Source organism: Tachypleus tridentatus, chromosome 1 (assembly GCF_004210375.1).
Source record: "Tachypleus tridentatus isolate NWPU-2018 chromosome 1, ASM421037v1, whole genome shotgun sequence".
In the NCBI taxonomy this organism is placed as follows: Eukaryota; Metazoa; Arthropoda; class Merostomata; order Xiphosura; family Limulidae; genus Tachypleus; species Tachypleus tridentatus.
The window spans coordinates 172,887,589-172,894,545 of NC_134825.1; the positions used below are offsets into that span (position 1 = coordinate 172,887,589).

Genomic DNA, 6,957 nt, shown 5'->3' on the forward strand with positions numbered 1-6,957 from the left:
AAAGATAAAGATATCCGTAGAAGAAAAATGAAGATATAACTTTATACTGAAGAAAAAAAAAATCGTTGACACAGCAAATAATACTTCCGGAAGTTGTATATTCGAGTTTTGGTATAATTTTTATTGACATCTGAATACGAACTCATTCATATTGTTAGGGGCATTTGCTTGTTACACGTTATTTTGGAAAGGTTACACATAAGATCATACGATAATCAAACTCTGACCCAGTAAACGAAATTTCATGACCGTCACAGAACAATTCTAAAATCTTATGCTAATTAATTAATGAAAGTACTTGTAAAAATACGATAATCTAATTGTTTAAGATTAAGAGACATTTTTTTCCTGTTTGCTTGCTGATAAAAATGTTCTTCACCTGACAAGGACAAGATTAAATTGTAATTTACTGGTTAACGAATAGTATTTCTTAGTGTTTTTTCTTATTACTTTCTGGTCCCTCAAGGGCTCAGAGGTAAGTATGAAGTCTTATAATGCTAAGAACTGGGGTTTGCTACCCATGTCGGCACAACACAGTCCATTACGTAGCGATGTGCATAGCAATAAAACGTATTCATGTCAAATGATTTCACCTGTTCAAAGGGAATCTCAGATAGTAAAGTCACAATAACTGTAAAAAATAATGGTCGTCATAGTTCTATAAATATAAAAAATAATCATTGCCACAGTTATAACAACTGTAAAAAATAATCATTGCCACAGTCATAACAACTGTAAAAAATAATCATTGTCACAGTTATAACAACTGTAAAAAATAATCATTGCCACTGTTATAACAACTGTAAAAAATAATCATTGCCACAGTCATAACAACTGTAAAAAATAATCATTGTCACAGTTATAACTGTAAAAAATAGTCATTGTCACAGTTATAACAACTGTAAAAAATAATCATTGTCACAGTTATAACAACTGTAAAAAATAATCATTACCACAGTTATAACTGTAAAAAATAATCATTGTCACAGTTATAACAACTGTAAAAAATAATCATTGTCACTGTTATAACAACTGTAAAAAATAATCGACGACATTGTCTCAACAATTGTGAAAGATAATTGTCGCCACAGTTAATTCACATTTTAAAAATCCATATGTATTTCATTACTTGATTTTTAAAGTACGAATAAAAAAGAAATAAACTTCGGGGCTTTTTTCTGACATTTGTTCCTAATGTAAACATGGCTACAAAAATAGTCAACACGCACGTACGTGATTTCAAAGTTAATAGTAACAAAGTTTACTAAACTTTAAACAAATTAAAATGTGTGTATATATTTTATAAGAGAAACAAAATCTTTAATTCTGCTCTCTAGGTCCATTGTTTTTCGAAAGAAATCAAAAGATTCGTATTAAAGTGTTTTCTGTGTTCTTTATTTCTCACCTTTAGGACTAATTACGTATAAAGATCATTTCGAGTTGATTCTAAAAAATATACCAGCGCCACCGTGTAACTATAATAGTTTTACCCCCTGTTTTAACCAACTATATATATATATATATATATAATCCCACGTTGTAGCTTGTACCCTAGTATTTTTTTTAAATGCAGCGTATTTTGTTTGATTTTAATGTGTCTTGTTTTTGCTGTAAAATTATTATTATTATAAATACACATATATATGCCGTTAAATTGAATACGAAGATTCATACTTTTATGTTCCATATCAATTGTTCCAAAACTTTATGTCTTGCACTTTTGTGTTTAATGAAATCGAGTAAACAAGTCTCTCAACGTTTCGTATGTCCGCTGATATTTGGGTTAAGGACGAACACTGAGATAAGGTATTATTTTCAGTGAATTAAAATCGTAATTAGTAATTGGTACAGTGTTACAAAGGTAGATCCTTCCAACGCCAGTGTATGATGTTTAACTGTGGATGCTAGAACAGTTTTAACATTTTTTAATATATCAGATGTCAGGCATAAGTAAACATGACACGGATTCTAACACTTTCACGTAACAGTCATAATTAATCAAAGAAACAGTACATAACTGAGACTTTTTCTGAATCACTATGTGATTTTTTGTTACGGTAAGTAATCTTCTGTTGTTTGTCTATTTGTTGAGTCCCCCCATGGGTCAGTGATAAGTTTACGAGCTAACAACTTTAAAGTCCAGGTTTAGATCCCTCGCGGTGGACACAGTAGATAGCCCAATGTAGCTTTGTTCTGAAAAAAACAAACAATTTGTTGAATTTCAGCCAAGGCTACACAGGGGATATCTGCTCTAGCAATCCATAAATCTGAAGGAATAGACTAGAAAGAAGGCAGTTGTTCAACACCACCCATCGCCAACTCACTGGTTACTCCTGTCAGGTCGAATAGTGGAACATGATTGTCATTGGTTGCAAACTTTTCCTACATTCCTACTTTATAAAGACTGGAGTGCACAGTTTCACCAGTTGAGTACCATCATTGTTGTCCCCCGCTTGTACAGTGGTAAGTCTACGGATTTATAACGCTAAACATCAGGGGTTCGATTCCTCTCGGTGTACTCAGCAGATAGCCCGATGTGGCTTTGCTATATGAAAACACACATACACCATCACTTAACGATGTTTTCGGTCAGAAACTTAATGTTTCACGAAGTTGTGAAGTTCAGCGAGCTTAGATTATTCAAATTATTTTTAAATGCACATTCTAAGGTAACAGCACATAACAATCTTTATAGTAAAGTATTAAAGCAAAAGAAATTAAAGTAAAAAGCAATTACATTTGATGTACAAACTAGTACAACCAATATTATTAATGAAACGCACAATACACAAATAAATAGCATGCTTTACTTTGGGAACCCACAAATAACAGTTCCTGTCTTGAACCATCGTCTTAAATATATTTGTATGAACCTTTGCTCTCTCTAACGCTAACAAAGTACTATAGCAAAACAAACAACAACAATAAGAAACTCATTATGACACTCCAACTATATAACTTTAGAGACTATGCCAACTATAACAATAAAACCCATACATTTTAGTTACAAGCGTGTCTGGTTGGTATCACAGTACTAACAAAAAACAGTGTTTTCGAAGATTCAAAACAATAAAAATAACCCCCGATAAAGTAGAACAGTTTTAAATGTGTAATGGGAGAGAAACAACTGGCTAACTTTAATATGTAGTTTTACCACCAGTCTTACTAATATATTCCTGTCAAGAACAGGAGGTTGTGACTCAATTAGTACCTCTGTCTTAGGAGGTTGTGACTCAATTAGTACCTCTGTCTTAACAGTGTGGCGTGATGTGTTTAAGGACTTGGCACGAAACTACTTGATGGCGATCAAAACGTCCCTAATTTTGAAGTGATTGACCAGAGGGAAATAATTATGTCTACAACACCCACCGCCAACTGTTGAATATTAAGATTTGAACGTTACTTTTGTAGTGCGCTCACGACTCCGAAGTTAGGATCGTATTTTTGAGGTAGCGGGTCTTAAACCATGAAATGTCAGATTTATAGTATGAAAACTTTAACCGCTACATTTCGCTCCAGTTCGGCGTGCTTTTAAGTTGTTGTGAATTGATTATGATTGTACAGTCAGTTTGATCTGCTTACACTTCACTAAAGCTATTCATGTAAGCTGTAATTAACTGACTTTATTATGACTATTTATTTTGTCTGATTTAACAACCTACAGGTAGATTATTAGTCCACGTGACGTTTGTAATGCTGAGCTCGAGAAGTGAAGTCGCTTTACCGGTTCTTTTAAATTATCATTCGTTTTATCCCGAGAACTTCCGTGCAAGATCTTATAGAAAGTAGGTCGTTTTCAGGACGAACTGCTGTTGAAAATTCCAAAGCTAAAAAAAAAAAAGAAAAAAGGAATACTGCACAACAATTCTCAGTATGTTAACTCGTGCTATGCTACACCAGTCGAATTCCGGTGCATAATTTTTTTTAGCGGAAAACTTCTAAACAGGCTGTCTGTGCTTTGCCCACTGGGGGATTCAAATCAAGGATTATAGTATTGTAAGCCCGTGCATTTACCGTTGATCCACTGGGGCATCCCTGTGCATAACAAAACGTATTGTATAAAAATGCACGTTTGTACCACATAATCAAAAGATATGATGAACATAAAATGCCCATATCTAAGAATAATAAATAAACTTTATCAGTGGCTGAAGTTATATGTTTCCTGGCAACAACTTAACTGGTTTCAGTTACAGGGTTTCTCATAATTATACCCTAGTTTATAAATAGAATAATTTATCGCGTTTATTTTTTTTAATGGATTATTCTGACCTTGGCATGCCTTATAAGCCGTTTACGTTAATTATTGAAGAGACGACATTTTTAACCCCCCACAAAAAATCAATTGTATGAAGAGGAAGAACAACCGATTCGAAACATGCTTGCCCTTTCAGCCATGTGGGCGTTATATTGTGACGATCAATCCCACTATTCGTTGGTAAAAGAGTAGCCCAAGAGTTAGCGATGGGTGGTGATGACTAGCTGCCTACCATATAGTCTTACACTGCTAAATTAGGGACGACTAGCGCAGATAGCCCTCGTGTGGCTTTGCGCGAAATTCAAAACAAACAAAGAAACACATTGCTTTAAAAACAGTTTGGATGGGCGAGTGAAATTAGGATTGGATTTGGGTACCAAAGTAAATACAGTTTCGCCAAAGAATATGACTGTGGAAAGCTGTAATTATGTCGGTTTTATCACTTTAAAAATGGGATCCACTTGATAAGGTTTGAACTGTGCACAAATTTCAATTCCATTACTTTTCAACGTTTTATTATATTTATTATCGTATGAAACTTTAATCCTTCAGCATAAGGTCTTCCAAAAGGCCCGGCATGGCCTGGTGGTTGAGGCGCTCGATTCGTAATCTTAGGGTTGCGGGCTCGAATCCCAGTCGCACGAAACATGTTCGCCCTTTCAGCCATGGGGGCATTATAATGTGACGGTCAATCCAACTATTCGTTGGTAAAAGAGTGACCTAAGAGTTGGCGATGGATGGTGATGACTAGCTGCGTTTTCTCTAGTTTTACCTTGCTAAATTAAGGACGGCTAGTGCAGACAGCCCTCGTGTAGCTTTGCGCGAAATTCAAAAACAAACAAACAATCTTCCAAAACACACGGATAAAAAATATATATAAATACCTCTGTATTAATGTCGTAATTTCAGTTGGTACAATATTAAGAGCACTTTCCTGAGTCGAACTCCGTTTGAGATTAATAACAAAAACTGCATTATAGAAACACTACCACACATTATCCATCACCTAGCTTCTAAACAAGACGAGAAATTCGACTTACGTGAAGTTGTGTAATACTGTCAGGAATTGTAATACTACTCCCAGGTGAGGAAGTTTTAGCACTGTTCTCTAGAAGTTTACCAAAAGAATGGACAATTCCGGTGGAAAACAGAGTTTTCAAAATTTGCCAACAAAATTATGTCAGCTTATCCAATGAAATCCTTCAAAATAACCTAAAAATCTCCACCTGGTTGGCTTTTTTGTTTCAAGCTCTCAAGATATTTTTATAGTATATTTTCACCTCATAAGTTATGGCTTTAATAATATTTTCCTCGAATCATAACATTTATTTTAGGCCATTATTATGCCAGACCTAGTTTATCTGCTTCCTTCTTCCAAGCAGCACTGATGAGCTGTAAACTCGGCGAAACTAGTCTGAAATAGCGAATCAAAGAGTAGATTAGGCCTATGAATCATCTGACGTTCACGTTTTGATGAGGAAAAGATGTCCAGAAATAAACCGTAATATTAGTTGTAGTGTTTCAGTCGGTTACTATAGCCTTTTGTATTTTAATTATTTAAAATATTTTTAGCGAAATATCTGAATTAAAAATCGTTTTTAAAATAAGGGCTCAATGATAATAAGACGTGTCAGAGTCGCTGCGCTTCTTTTTACTTTTGATACAACAAACACCAGTAGTTTAGCCCTGCAGCAGTGGCCTTATAACAGCCCTCAGTATGTAAACGCACTACGAGGTGTTTGGCTTTTCTGTCGTGGCCTATTTAACGTCATAATAACATGTTCAAGAGAGCTCGAGCAATGTTAGGAAGCTAAGTAAAAGTGAAGCTGAAAGAAATTATTCATTTAAATGTTTTAAACAGTTATTTTATAACAAAACGTGTTTCTAAAAGGCCTTTGAAATATTTTACTTAGATAATAATATTTGTTTCACTAAGTGAGTGGAAATGCGGTGGAAAGTGGAAGTTGCAGTGTGGATTTCTCTGATTTTGGGTGAATTACATATAGTCTTCGCACACGTGGCCTTAACGTTTCCTCCAGCTAGAAAGTACGATTTAGATTTCTTGGATAATGGGAGAACAAAGTCTCCTTGTGGCATGCCTAAAGGTAAGGAATATTTTAAGTATTGTGTGGAGGGCCACCCTAAAAAAAAAGAATTTTTGAAAGATAAATAATTAATCATTTCGTGTTGTTTTTGTTTCTTTTCCGGTCGTTTATGTCAAAATTTTAATATTCAACTGAAAATACGTTTAGGCTTATAAAAACAAACGCCAAAAGTGAACATTGACAAGGCTTAGAAAATAAAACGAGAAATTAATAATGAAAAGTTTCGGATTTGAACGGTTTTATATACGGAAGTAGGATGTGATCAGGTAATATTAGTTCTCATTGGACTTTCCTCGGGTTATGATTTGTAGTACGGCTTATGTATAGTGAAACCAACAGTATTTCGATAAGTTGAAAAGACCGGTTTTATCAAAATTGTATAGCTTTTTCTAACTTCATTGGGTTTAGAGAAAAAAAACACATCAAACCTGCAGTAGCAGTAAAACCCTAACGCACCAAACTTTAAATTATTAAAGAAAATACAGATTGTGCGACGTTAAAATTGTATCATTATACAATACCTAAGAAAGAAACAAGGTTTTTTTTATTAGACATCACGCTCGCCAGCGTGACAACAACAAGTCTGCAGCTCAA

The 6,957-nt window shown here is 34.4% G+C and overlaps 1 pseudogene across 1 annotated transcript in view; it reads left to right on the forward strand.

Annotated features, from left to right (window-relative positions):
• The first annotated feature begins 5,758 nt into the window (after window positions 1-5,758).
• Window positions 5,759-6,957, forward strand: part of LOC143233652 (uncharacterized) — a 56,977-nt pseudogene continuing 55,778 nt past the window's right edge. Inside the window, exon 1 of the transcript XR_013018266.1 lies at window positions 5,759-6,363. The product of XR_013018266.1 is annotated as an uncharacterized LOC143233652 (transcript). The remainder of the gene's footprint in view (window positions 6,364-6,957) is intronic.